Source organism: Alligator mississippiensis, chromosome 1 (genome assembly GCF_030867095.1).
Source record: "Alligator mississippiensis isolate rAllMis1 chromosome 1, rAllMis1, whole genome shotgun sequence".
NCBI lineage: Eukaryota > Metazoa > Chordata > Crocodylia > Alligatoridae > Alligator > Alligator mississippiensis.
Genome location: NC_081824.1, coordinates 194,815,104 through 194,829,101, shown reverse-complemented (window position 1 = coordinate 194,829,101; position 13,998 = coordinate 194,815,104). Strand labels below are relative to the sequence as shown.

The following is a 13,998-nucleotide window of genomic DNA, read 5'->3' as shown; positions in this document are numbered from 1 at the left end:
GTCTCCCAGCGTGCTGAAGGAGCCAGGGTGGAACTAAAGAAGGGGAGATGCTGTCTCGTAACCAGAACATCTCCCTGGAGGAGTGAGCCTCTGTGTCTGCCAGTTCATGCACCATATGCCACTTTTTTGCAGGGCTTTTTTGTTAGCAGGATTTCCTAGTAACAATTTTTGCCCCCGTGCTGCAAATCTGCAATGCGGGGCACATTTTAACATGACAGGCATTTGGTTTTTAGCACTGCAAAGAGGTTTGCGGTACCACAAACTGCATTTGCCTGCACTTCTGGATCCAGCCTAAGAGTTAAGAGATACCTAGCTTGCAAAATAAGGCATCCGTGTGCAGTACTTGTATCCAGTAAAAACACATACTACACTGAGCACTTCACCCCCCCACCATCTTTCTACCCCTACCCTCAGCCATTTGTGTCACTGTTCTCAATCAAGAAAATCTCAGAACCCTTACAGGTGCAAACATCATCTTTAGTTCAGGAATGACATTAAATATGTGAACAAAGAGCCTAGGACTCACAGAGACAGACAACAAACACAATAAATGAAGACCTTATTGCCAAAGCACTTCAAGGGCTATAAATCACATGCAGACATCCTTATGAAATAGATTCTGTGTATGCTCTCTTTAAGTGCTACACTAACTGGCACGAACTTATTACAGCTCTGATTTCTCCTTACCTTCTATATATACCTCCATTTAGCCTTTCAAAGCATATCTGCATGGGAAAGTTCTCACCATGTTTATACTGAATGCACTGTAAGTAATGTCTCAAATAAGTTTCACTGAAATTAATTCTGACCCTACGGTATGTTCCAGTTAATATTAGATTATTTAAATTTTCAGCTGAAAGATCTTGCTGTTAATTATGGATAACTTTGATAGAGACACAAGCATAGAGATTACTAGGACAAAGAATTAGGAGGCAGATCATAATTATTACATGTTTCCAGGGCACTTGAATATAGAACTCATATTTTTGGCACCATCAAAATTGATTTAACCTAATACAGACACTGTTACAACATCAGCTCTTTATATTTATATTAAATGCAGTGTGATTGAGCCATCTCTTAAATCTACCTTATTTTCATCTGGAAGAAAGCAAACTTGTCTGAAGAACACAATTCTCTACTCACACCCCTGAAGTCAGATTTGTTACTCTTGCTGAGAATATCAGTTTTCTTTTGTTCCATTTGGACTTGGTTCTTTTGTGCCAAACTTGTACCAAACTGAAATCCATCCCTATTTACATTGCATGTCTTGGTGCAATCATGCCAGACTTACTGCAGGCAGGAATTCATATGAAAAGTAACAAATGTTTTATCATACAAATGTACTGCCATTTCCCAAACTTAGCAAGGAAATATATAATGGGAGGAAAATGCAAAAAAACTGACGCAATGCTTTGTATGAAAAAACGTTAAGTAAATAATTTTTCTACATGTGCTTATCTTTTGTGTCGCAGTGTCTGACAAGAACTTGTGTTTCTCAGGAATTGTGTGTTAGGCAATCCACTCTATACTGCTTAGGGATTTGGATGAGTGAGCACCACAGAAATGAGTTAAATAGTTCACATATATTTAAAAAAACTGTAATAGAACAAGGGGACCTCAAGAAGGTATGGAAGACAAAACCACTAACAAAGTAATGGAGCAGTGAAGATATGTTTCAAGTAAATGACTGGTAGTCTCTGTATTACTTTCACACCCATTCAAAAACTACATTTCACCATTACATTAGGCTAACAAAAAGCCTAAGAATCTGATATTAAATAAAGCAGAAATTTTATTATATACTCACAGGCAGCATCTACACAAGATGCTGACTGTGCAGTCATTACTGTGCAGTCATTTAGTACTTGTATATACAAGTAAAAAATTCTCAAGCAATGGCTTCTTCCCCCAGATTAACATTTTGAGTGGTTTGCTTATTGAATGTAAAGAGATTTCTCAGATGGAAACTGACCACACCCACACCAGGAGCCAAAAACATTGCAGTATCATCTATTTTGACTTTGAGAAGGACTTCCCCTAGTCTTTCAGTAATACACGTCTCACAAAAAGAGAAGTATGCAAAACAGGGCTCACTAACTGAAGTTTGTTTAGATGAGATACTGTATTACTTTTATATTCAAAACCATGTAGTATTGACTTCAGCAGAGCTATTTTGCTTTGAGAATCTGACCTACACTGTGGTTGTATCTACATGAGATGCTGAGTGTGCAATCGCCTGTGATTACTGTGCAATAGCATTGTGTAGCAGGAAGTGTAACAACACTACTGCGCAGTAGTCATGAACTACTGCATAGCCAGCATCATGAAACAGCTGTTCCTTGGCATAACTATGCAGTAACTCCAGTTACTGTGCAGTCATTTAGTATTTAGTTTATACAAGTTTATGCAAATATTAAATGACTGTGCGGTAATTGGAGGAACAGCTATTTTGTGATGCTGACTGTGCAGTAGGTTGTGACTACTGCACAGTAGTGTCATGTCATCCTTCCTGCCATGCAATGCAATTGCGGAGTAGTCACAGGCTACAGCGTAGTCAGCATTTCATGTACATGTGACCACAGTGTAGGTCAGATTTTCAAAGCAAAATTGCTCTGCTGAAGTCAACACTACATGGATTTATATTCTAAGACTGGTCTCTTGCCTTATATACTATTTAGAAATAAGTTCTTTACTGAAAAGAATATAATCAATATTATTGTAACAGCTGACATTTATGGATACCTGTACCTTCCATGGAATCAAAACTGTTCATCTGTGTTCCACATTTTGTATAACAGGTAGGGATGATTCCTCCTTAGGTCAAGTGGTCTTGTGCTTTTGGGGCAAAAGGATTTAGCATAAGGTCTAAGAAGTGATGGGCGGCCTAATAAAAACCACACAATCCTGCTGAAGTTAGCCATGAACTTTTTTCACTGCAATAAAAACTATTAAAAATTGATTAATATTATATTTTATTGTTGGTTATACATTTGATTCAACACTAATTAATGTGCTGAAGCAGGGCTGAAATGCTTGAAATGTCATGCCTATGAAATACACTTCTGCAAATTTCAACAAACACTGGCAGGGAAATTGATGAAGGAAAATTCTTATTCCCAGACAGCGCTATCGTTAAAAATAAATACGTTCTCCCCAAATTCCAAATAGAATAAGCCAAGCCTGAACCGCTTGAGATCCAAAAGTTATTGACTTTATAATTTTTTTTGTTATTAATGCCATAATTGGTCTTCATTTAGGAACCAGAAACAGAGGACAAATTCCTCAAGAGAGGTTGCTCTTCTTGGAGAATTTCTGTGACAGTCAAATTTTTTCAAAGATTTGCAGAAGAAAATACAATGTCAAGACAGGAAGTTTCTTAGAGAGTACTTATTGAATAAGAGTAAGATTTTTGGATGGTTCTCCAGATGAGCCCCTCTCCCACCCACTCCCAGATCAGAGGTTCAAGATCAGTAGTGTATCATAGAAGTATGCTAAGTATAATATAAATATACTAAGTTTTCTTTTAATAACAGTTTATATATTTTAGAATTCTAAAAACTAAGAGTTTGCTCTATTACTAGATCTGTAGCAAATGAGCTGCCGGTGAGATTTATACTGTATGATCTACCACACTGAGCATTTCCCTTAATTTGAGAGCAAGCCTAAATAAACATTGTACTCTTTTAAAATTCAAAGCCTGTGTAGTGTCAAAGTTGTCTTGCTAATATTATTATTACTTGAAAAATTCCCAACCAATGGCTTCTTCCCCCAGAGAAACATTTTGGCCATGTCCAGATGAGAGTGGCTGCACAGTATATGGCAGCGCAGACACATCTGTGGTGCCACATACTGCACATTCAGCTGTTTGTGCTGCAAGGTAGCAGCATGGGGTGGGGGGGGAGAAGAGTTGACCCTGGGAGATTTGGGGGTTAAAAAAAAAAAAAGCAGAGTGGCGCACATGGGGATCGTGTGCTGCTCAAAACCAGAGCCTGGATGCCCAGAGCCATGCTCCAGCTGCTGTCCAGGCTCTGAGCGGCAGGATCACCACTGCTGCAGCCCCAGGAGCCCCCAGGACCTCAGGTAATCCCAGCTCAGTTCTGGCCCCAGCCTCCCCTACCCCACCCAGGGTAACCTGCCGCATGCCAGAGGGTATGTGGCTTAGGCATTCCCCAGGGACAAGCAGCAGCGACATAAGATGTGCCTCTGTTTCTTGTCTCCAGGGAAGCAAATGTCCATGCTCATGTGGACATGGCCTTTGAGTGGTTTGTTTATTGAATGCAGTGAAATTTCTCAGATGGAAACTGACTATGCCCACACCCAGAGCCAAAAACATTGCAGTATCATCTATTTTGACTTTGACAAGGACTCCTCCTAGTCTTTCAACAATACACTTCTCAAAAAAGAGAAATATATAAAAATAGGGCTCACTAACTCTGAAGTTTGTTCAGATGAGATACTGTATTACTTAAATATTTATTCCTATTCCAGAGATCTCAGAAAAAAGAAAGTGTAAAATGACTCATCAGTTACTTAGACTCTATTGTAAAAATTAAACAATTTATTAAAGGACCATGCACCAGGAGTAGGAACAAAGGATCAGTTGTATTATACTTGGAGATGCCAATCATTTGGAAATAGTTGGACCACCTACTGAAATCCAAGTGACTTCATCTCCAACCTTTTCTTTCCACACACAGAAGCAAGCAACTAGGGTGGGTGGGTGATGCCATGTGCAAAAATATTCTGTTTTCTGTAGATTACACGGGGAAAGGGGGTTTCTTCATGCACTATCCAAGCAAGCAGAGGGGAGGTAAAAAGAAAACGAGTGTATCTAAGAAACATATTACCCCATACTTGTCTAAAATGTGGCAATTCTGACTGACTTTGGAGGAAGTCAATTCTGTCAAAATATAACAACTCTGTAAGGATGACTAACCTCAAATTGAGTGCTAAGGTCAAACAGTCACCAAGATTGTGTTCATACAACAGGTAGAAAGTGTGTATTTGTGATTAATTAAAGGTGCTAATGGGGAACACTACATATATTTTCCCATGATGCCCACACATATATAAGCATATTATTTAAAAGATATCACATTTTATTTGCTACAACCTGGCCAATGGTCCATTCCAGTTGGAGCGAACCTTGCCATCAAGGGCACCAGATGGTGTGAAGTACCTCACAAAATCAAGCCCTAAAACAAGGAGTTCTTGTTGGACTTCCTACAGTGAGGTCAGTGATGGTTCTGATGATCAAATAAGCTGTTAAGTTCAAAGACTTGTTCACAAACTTAAAGGAAAAGCACTGTAACTGTGAGCTTGCATATAACAGCCTATTTAACTTTGAGCAAATGAAGTGCCCTAATACAATTTTTTCTTTCTGATGGTTAGATGCTTCCCCTATTACCAAAGTGTGAAATGATCTGGAGTGTTAGTGTTTGCATTAAGTAGTTACTTGTACATGCCCTGGAAAATGATGGTTTCTGGCAAAATCAACTAAAGAATAAGAAGGAAAAAAATAATTCCAGATAGAGATTTTACTTCAGGCATTAGTGTTCAATGAAGAGTGGTTCAGGCTTGCTCTTATTACCACTTTTTTGCCCTGCAAGAAAATAGTCAATGACTAGTAAATGAGTTGGAAATCATTACTATAATTAACATGTCTTCAAAGCAGCCGTTGGAAATGGCGCATGCAGCAACAAACTAATGAAGCTCCAGTTGCACAAAAACAAAAGGACACAACAGCCTCTTAGAAGCCAGAGTGGAAGCTGCTTCAGGGAAGCTCCTCTGTATTGAAAGCAGGCTTTGAAGAAGATAGTCACAATACCTTTCCAAACAGCAGAGTTTTATTGTGAAATCTCCCAACAAGGAATGTCTGGTGCTGTCAACACACACGGAGGCATTTGGAAATCTTCAGAGAAGAGGGAAAACAGAAGGCATAAAAGGAGGGGGAGCACAGGGTGCAGGAGAACTGTAGCCAAAAGAGGATATTGCTAATCTAAAAAGAAGTTTGTTTGGCCCAAACTTGATTTATTGTATAAATAATAACTCCATCAGTGTTCAGTAATTACACAGAAAGTGAAGTAAACAATCGAGGGTGGATTTTTTTTAACCCAAATTTTTTAACTATGACTGCACTTTAAGCTGTGTTCTACATGAACATCCAATTTTTTTTTGCAGGAGGAGGCACTGTGGGAGAGTGGGATTCACAACACTTTCCCAAACAGAGTATTGCCTATACAAAAACCCCCAGCTTTGGGGAAATTTTGCTATTGTGTGTTTGACTTGTGACATGATAATAGGGAAATCTACATGGAGACTTTCATTTCTACGTATAAATCTGAGAATATACATGCATTTAATATGGTTCAGTTTTATTTACTGAATTTATTAAATGAGAAATTAGGAAGGAATAACAGTCGCAAAGCCAGACATAAGCATAATGTAGACAGCTTTTATCCAGTAATCTACTCAGACATTTCTGCAATGATACCTTTTTTTACAGCATTCTTTATCTGCAAGTTGCTTGCTTATTGGGTCTGATCCAACCCATATAAAGAAAAAAATGTTTATAGTTGATTTTAGATGGCCTTGGATCAAATTCTTGACTGTCCTCAATAAAAACTGCACCCATCACACAAATCTTATGGATCTTTTTTTTGATATTGACAAAAACATCACACAAGTGCATGGGATGTGAGATTTGAGGACATGTTGGAGGGAAAATGATTTTTGTTCTTCTCCTTTCCATTCTCCAACTCCCCAACAGACCCAGAATTTAACATTATACCATGACTGCCAGGGAATGTTCTGGCCTAGAGACTGAACTCCATTGAACAGCACTAAGTTCTTGTGAAAATAAAATGAAGAACATAAATATCCTCCTTCCCCTCCATATTTTTCCTGAAGAGGGAAGGACAGATTAATCAAAGCAGCTATTCATTTAAAAAAAAAAGTCTGTTAGTCTTCTCTGATCCTTATGTATTAATCACATTTAAAATTACATCTGCCCTAGGCCCCTTTCTATTGTACCATTAGCAGCCATAATACTGATGAGCTAAAACTGGATTTACCATTATACACATTATCTTCTTGGAGCACTGAAAGATGAATCCACATTTTCCACAGAATTGTTCTGTGGTTATTGAGGACATTGAGGAGATTACTAATTATGTCTTTGTTTTTCCCCCTAAGCCTTTTTTATTTACTATAGTCAATGAACTCCAGATTTGGTTTTGACATATTTCTTCCCCTTACAAGTTCTAGTCACCTTGGAAATGTTTTGACCACGTTAACAGATCCATCTATCATAGTCCACCCTATCCATGAAAATGATCCATAGATAAAGTTTGTGTGACATGCCTTTGCTTAATCATTCCATGTACAAAGAATATAGAACACCATCTGTTAAGCACATCTGAAATTTGCTATGGGAAATACTGTGTTCATTTTTAAATAACCCTGGGTGTGCTTTATGGATCTAGGAAAACTGGAACAATTATTTCTTCATTTGGACATAATTTTGCATATATGTCAAGGTATTGTGCAGAGCAAGATATAGATAAAACAGCTGCTATTCACAACGCTTAAATTGGCTATGACCAGTTTACACTACATGAAGTATTTTTTCACTATCCCAGCTGTAATAATGTCTAGTTGTCTGGGAAACATTTTATGTCCTCAAAATGAAATAATGCTTATGACTAAATAATGCTTCAGAGAGCAATATTGTATCATCCTTAGATTCCTAGCATTTTGCAGTAGTAAATGGAAAATATTTTCAAAGATGAAACTTGTGTATGGAACTTTCAAAAGTACTTAGCATTAACCTAACAAGCTGCTATTAGTACAGATTGTCACAACCCAAGGGTGTGATTTTGTGTGTGTGCGCTTCGGCACTGCTAAATTATTTCCCGCCACGAGGAGCTTTCTTTGCAGGGTGCATTTCTCAGTTGCAAAGAGAAATGCACAGTGCAAAGGAGTTCCTGCCACCCGCATGCAAATTTGTGTCCCACTATTGGCCAGTTCTAAATTATTCCCACATGGCGGCTAGCGATTGGCTTGCTAGACGTATAAGAGGCTTGAGTGGTTTCCGCCCAAGTTGAGGGACTCCACAACCATCTCGTGGAGGAGGAGGACTTCATGTCTCGTGAAGAACTCTAAGCGCTGCGGAGCCTATCAGACCCAGCATGTGCCTTAAGAAGGCTATAGGGGTCTGATCAACCTCTGGCCTCTCCCCATTGCTGAGCACAATCCCCCAACGAACCCCTTCCCTGCGTGCTTGTTCCACGGAGCCTAGCAAACTCCATGTGTGTGTGTATCCAGGGCTCTTCTCCGAGTTGTTTTCTCCGGTTGATTCGATGGGCTTGTGATTTTAGAGCCTTCAGCTGGATTGGGCTAGAGTTCGCGAGGTTAGAACTCTTGTCCGCTCTTCTTTCCTATCTGTAACTGCAACTCAAGCAAGTTTTCCTGCCTGCACCGCGACCATCTACGGTGTAAGTAAAATAATCTTTAATCAACCGTTACGTGTCCGTGCCTAATTCTAGTCTGCCGGCCTGCATTCCCCGACCCGCGTGCCAGGGCTGCTGGCCACAGCCCACCGCGTGCCCCCGAAGGCCTCAGACCTCTCCTGGCCCACACATGGCGACGAGGATGGGATCAGGGGAAGGCACACTGGAGCTAAAATTAGTTAAGAACTGCCCTTGGCGCAGTGGAAAACGCCAAGTAGCAAACTTCTTGGAACTGGAGGCGCATATCGCTTACCACCAGGTGGGCGGAACGGGTGAGAGGTTTATCAGCGGACGCCTTTCGCTGAAGGGAGAAGAGGGAGCTTCCGAAGACGGAGCCCCGAAAGAGAGGGAAGTGTATTTTCACCCCGCGGCATTCGGGTGTATAATGAGTGATGAGCGGGTCCTGTTCAGGCCCCTCGACACTGTGTCCCTCGCCAGAGTCAACCCGGCAGGCGCAGTAAACCCCACCCTCACCCGGGAGTGTGCCCATTGCCTAAGATATGCTTGGGAGAGTGAAGAACCGGTGCCAATCAACCGGTTCGCCCCCTTTATTCTGGCATCTAGATTAAGGGTTCACGAGCTTCCATCCGAGTTCTGTGAAGATCTGGAGATGGAGGAACGCGCTGCAGATGAGAGGGTGGCCCCACAATACGACAAGGGGGGAGTGCTAACTGCAACTTTTCGTACTGTAACCGATCTAATGCAAAAGAATTTAAGTTTGAAAGCCCAGCTGCGTATGGCCGTTCAAGCGGTCAAAGAAGCGGCTGCGAAAGAAAATCCTGAGACGCCACGCCAAGATGGCGCCGAGCAAGAGGGAGACCGTGTGGAAGAACCGGAAGAGAAGGGTGGAGCTTCGGAGAAACCCGTGAGAGTTCGGCCGGCGACCCTGCCCACCGATGCAGCGTCGCTTCTGGTGACCACGCCTTCTTGCCGACGGAAGGGAGAATCGAGCGAAGGAGTGCGTCAGCCCCCCTGCCTGAAGCAATAACAGCAGCAATGACTCCCGCAGCAGCAGTTCAGCCTGTAACAACAATTAACCGAGTTGCTACTACCTACTATGCTCACACCAGAACTGAACTGCAGGATTTGTGCTGAGAATCAAGAATCCAACCTGAAGAAACTCTAGCTGTATGGTTGGGACGTTTGGTCGTGGAACTTGGATCCGACCTGCTGAACCAGGAAGGAGCAAGCTTCTTGGTCAGACAAGCTTCGTGTCACTGACATCGACATTGTGGCGTTTAACATTCACTGGCCTATTCCACTGCCAGCGCTTGTTGCAGGACTGATCGGTCAAAAAGCCCACGCGTGGCATGATGGACGGCCAGAACATACCGGCGCAGAGCAACTCATGCTAGCGATTATCGGAGTCTCGTACTGTGCCTGGAACCCCAGAGCATGTGCACTAGGACTGACATCACTCCAGCGAATAAGACCATGGCCTCATCGTCATCTACGAGATCCTGGAACCGTTCCAGTAACCATTCACAGCATAGATAGTTGTCTTGAGGTTTATGGGCGAAGAACATCGTTCTGCTTAACCCAATGGTGAACCAACCCGTGAGTAATCTTCTGCGTCAGTTGTCACGACTTCATATCCTGATGGAGCCAAGATTATCCAGTGATCGGGAACGTCGACACCCGACTGAGGCTCAAGGCGCAAGACACCGCGAATCCGATCTTCCACCATTGCCACAGAGAACACCAGAGGAGCAATACATGTTTGGATTTCTCCTACAGCGTTCTGGACTCAATAAGCGGCAACTTCAGATTTTAGGGGACGCAGGCCAATGGCAACTGGCCTATGAGTTAGGTTTTCATTATCTGGAAGAACTGAATGACGACTCCTTGACAATTTCATCTAGTTGTGTGTGCAAGAGAGGGTAGTTCGAAGTAGCAAACACTTGTATTATATGTTTTAGAAATGATAGTGTGGTTCCATGGAAATTTTGTAAATATTTTGATATACGTTAACTTATTTTTTGAGAGTTTTGTTCACAGATCCGGAATTCAGAGTGCGTGGCGGAGAGAAGCCCCAACAAGGATAACATCATCGGAAGAAGTGAGGGCTTGACGCGCGACTTTGCCATGACGCCCACTGAAGCCCTGATTGTGCAGTTCTTTGTTATGAATCTAATTATGTGTATATGTATTTGTGTTGGTTATTATTTGATTCAATCCCTGGAGGATGAACTTCTTATGCTAGCTAATTTTGTGTTTACCCGTTCAGTTCAACGACCCGTGATAAGGGCTCTCGATAACCCGAGTAACAAGTGTATGGCATAATTCAGCTGTGCCTTCAGCAAGAGGGGATGTCACAACCCAAGGGTGTGATTTTGTGTGTGCGCGCTTCGGCACTGCTAAATTATTTCCCGCCACGAGGAGCTTTCTTTGCAGGGTGCATTTGTCAGTTGCAAAGAGAAATGCACGGTGCAAAGGAGTTCCCGCCACCCGCATGCAAATTTGTGTCCCACTATTGGCCAGTTCTAAATTATTCCCACGTGGCGGCTAGCGATTGGCTTGCTAGCCGTATGAGAGGCTTGAGCAGTTTCCGCCCAAGTTGGAGGACTCCACAACCATCTCATGGAGGAGGAGGACTTCACATCTCGTGAAGAACTCTAAGCGCTGCGGAGCCTAACGGACCCAGCGTGTGCCTTAAGAAGGCTATAGGGGTCTGATCAACCTCTGGCCTCTCCCCGTCGACGAACCCCTTCCCTGTGCGCTTGTTCCACGGAGCCTAGCAAATTCCGTGTGTGTGTGTATCCAGAGCTCTTCTCCGAGTTGTTTTCTCCGGTTGATTCGATGGGCTTGTGATTTTAGAGCCTTCAGCTGGATTGGGCTAGAGTTCGCGAGGTTAGAACTCTTGTCCGCTCTTCTTTCCTATCTGTAACTGCAACTCAAGCAAGTTTTCCTGACTGCACCGCGACCATCTACGGTGTAAGTAAAATAATCTTTAATCAACTGTTACGTGTCCGTGCCTATTTCTAGTCCGCCGGCCTGCATTCCCCGACCCGCGTGCCAGGGCTGCTGGCCACAGCCCGCCGCGCGCCCCCGAAGGCCTCAGACCGCTCCCGGCCCGCACACAGATAAAATCTGATTTAGGCCAATAGGACCACGAGTTGAAAATTGGGGTGGGATTTTTTTTTAAAATGTTAAAATCAACAAGGATTTTTTTAAAGAATATATAGACCAAGATGAGCTTTTTAAAAGGGTTGTAACAAATATTAAGGAAAGTTGCTAAAAATACCATGTGAACAAGTTATTGTCTGATGAGTTAGATGATCCAACCAGCACAGACATAGGGAAAGAAGAGAGCCAGAGATAATACGAGTAGTTCATAAAGAGGTATTTCACTGTTTAGCATATTCCCATCAGCACCCAACTAAGTCTTAAATCCACTTCTCTGTAATTTCTCTTACCTCTCCAGCACATCTCACATCTCTTAGAGAGAGAGGCCTCAAATTACAACTTTCCTCAAACTCAGTAATTTCTTCCTAAAGTGTTTTTCTCTTCTTTTAGCCCTATTTGGAGCACCTTCCTTCTTTATACTCCATCAGCAACACACTTTCTTGAAAGCTACCACCAATTTCACTTCCACTTCCATTTCTACACCACTTCCACCATCACTGCTTCCCTTGGAGATATACTGAGTCTAGCTCCCAGCCTCCTCCCACTCCCAGCAGCCTCAGGGAGGATTTATAGTTAACTGGAGTTAGCTGTTTAAATTTTCTCCCCACGTGGGGCAGGGGGAGTTTAGCCCAAAGTTTTCCATTTTGAATAGCTAGGAAAATGGAAGTAAAAAAGATGCAGGTGACACTTTTTGAGTAAGAGCACTAAGCAGAGGTGACAGCATTAGCACAATTATTACTTACTTGTATTATGCTGGCACCCCAACCTGATGGCCCAATTATCTCAGTGCTTCTGTCAGTCAATGTGGAGTGCTGTTCAAAGACATGAGAAAAGTCAAACTAAATAAGGGTCTTCAGCTACTCTTACTTTTAACTTCTGAGGAAAAAAAGCAATATAGAATACATAATAGATGCTAAACAAGTTGCACTATTATAATTAATCAATAACATGCCTTAGCAAAGTTAGCGAACATGTTTATTTAAATAAAGTGGAGGGGGCAGGGGCAGTGGAGGGGTGATATGTATGCATCTACCATTTTTGCATTGCTCCCAGGAATGCTCCTCTCAGGCACATCCTGCATACCCTTCCCATACAAACACAGGGTGTTCCTTGACTCTACTCTGGTGTGCTTTGCAAACACACATGCATGTTCTGGTGTGCTTTAAAGTAGAAGCATCTTCAGGACAGCTTCACTGCCTCATCTGCAGTCTGACACATGCACAGTGGGTACAGCTGGGTGGACAAGTGTGAGCTTGAGAGTAGAATTCCAGGGAGTTCGGAGGAAGTAGTATAGCCTCACAGGACTAACACTGGCTATACATGTGCGTGAGGGTGGGGTGGGAGAGGCATTTTAATTAGAGTGGTTCCCAGAGAGCCATTCTAATTAAAATGCCACAGCATCATGTGTGTTAAGACCTTGCACATTGAAAAATGGCTGCAGGACAGTTTTACTAAGGCTCTTTCAATGAGCTTTAGTTCAAGTGTCCCAGAGGCTATTTTTAATCCTGAAGGAGCTTATACAGAGAGTGCAGAGGAGAGCCATGCGCATGACCAGAGGGCAGGAAAACAGGCCTTATGATGACAGGCTGAGAGCCATGGGACTCTTCAGCCTGGAAAAGCACAGGCTCAAGAGGGACCTGGTGGCTGCCTATAAGTATATAACGGGTGTGTATCAGAACCTGGGGGAATGCCTGTTCACCAGAGCACTCCATGGGATGACCAGGTCAAATGGTCACAAACTTCTCCAAGACCGTTTCAGGCTGGACATAAGCAAAAACTTCTTTACAGTCCAAGCCCCCAAGACCTGGAATAGACTGCCACCAGAGGTGGTGCAAGCATCTACTCTCGACTCCTTTCAGAGCCAACCGGATGTTTATCTTGCTGGGATCCTGTGATCCCAGCTGACTTCCTGCCCCTGAGGCAGGGAGCTGGATTCAATGGGCTGGATTCAATGATCTTCCGAGGTCCCTTCCCTAATGTCTATGAAATCTATTAAATACATGTGACACTGCAGTGATGCTAAAACATTTTCACTAGAACATGGAGCAGACTTGATTGAGTTCTAATTAGAATGCATCAGAACACGTGTATAGGCACCCTAACAGCACTATACACGAGTGCTAAGGCTACTCCAACATACTGAAATTCCAGTACATTGGAGCAGACTCAATTGATCAAGTCTGCTAGAGCATGGCAACTGCACTTATAAATGGTGGCCGGGGTGTCCCCACACTTAAAAATGGCAGCAGGGGTGCTTGAACTAAAGCTTGTCAAATGAAGCACCATTTTGAGGTGCAGGAATGCTGATACAGGAGATGCAGCAGCACTTTAATTAGAGTAGCTCTTGGAGCCTCTCTAA

At 42.6% G+C, this 13,998-nt stretch overlaps 1 long non-coding RNA gene across 24 annotated transcripts in view; it reads right to left on the bottom strand.

The window, feature by feature from the left end:
* Positions 1–13,998, bottom strand: part of LOC106738300 (uncharacterized) — a 372,722-nt gene that overhangs the window by 236,039 nt on the left and 122,685 nt on the right. For all 24 annotated transcript variants that reach the window (XR_009457417.1, XR_009457413.1, XR_009457416.1 and 21 more), the window contains exon 2: positions 12,383–12,451. This is a non-coding gene — a long non-coding RNA (uncharacterized LOC106738300). The remainder of the gene's footprint in view (positions 1–12,382; positions 12,452–13,998) is intronic.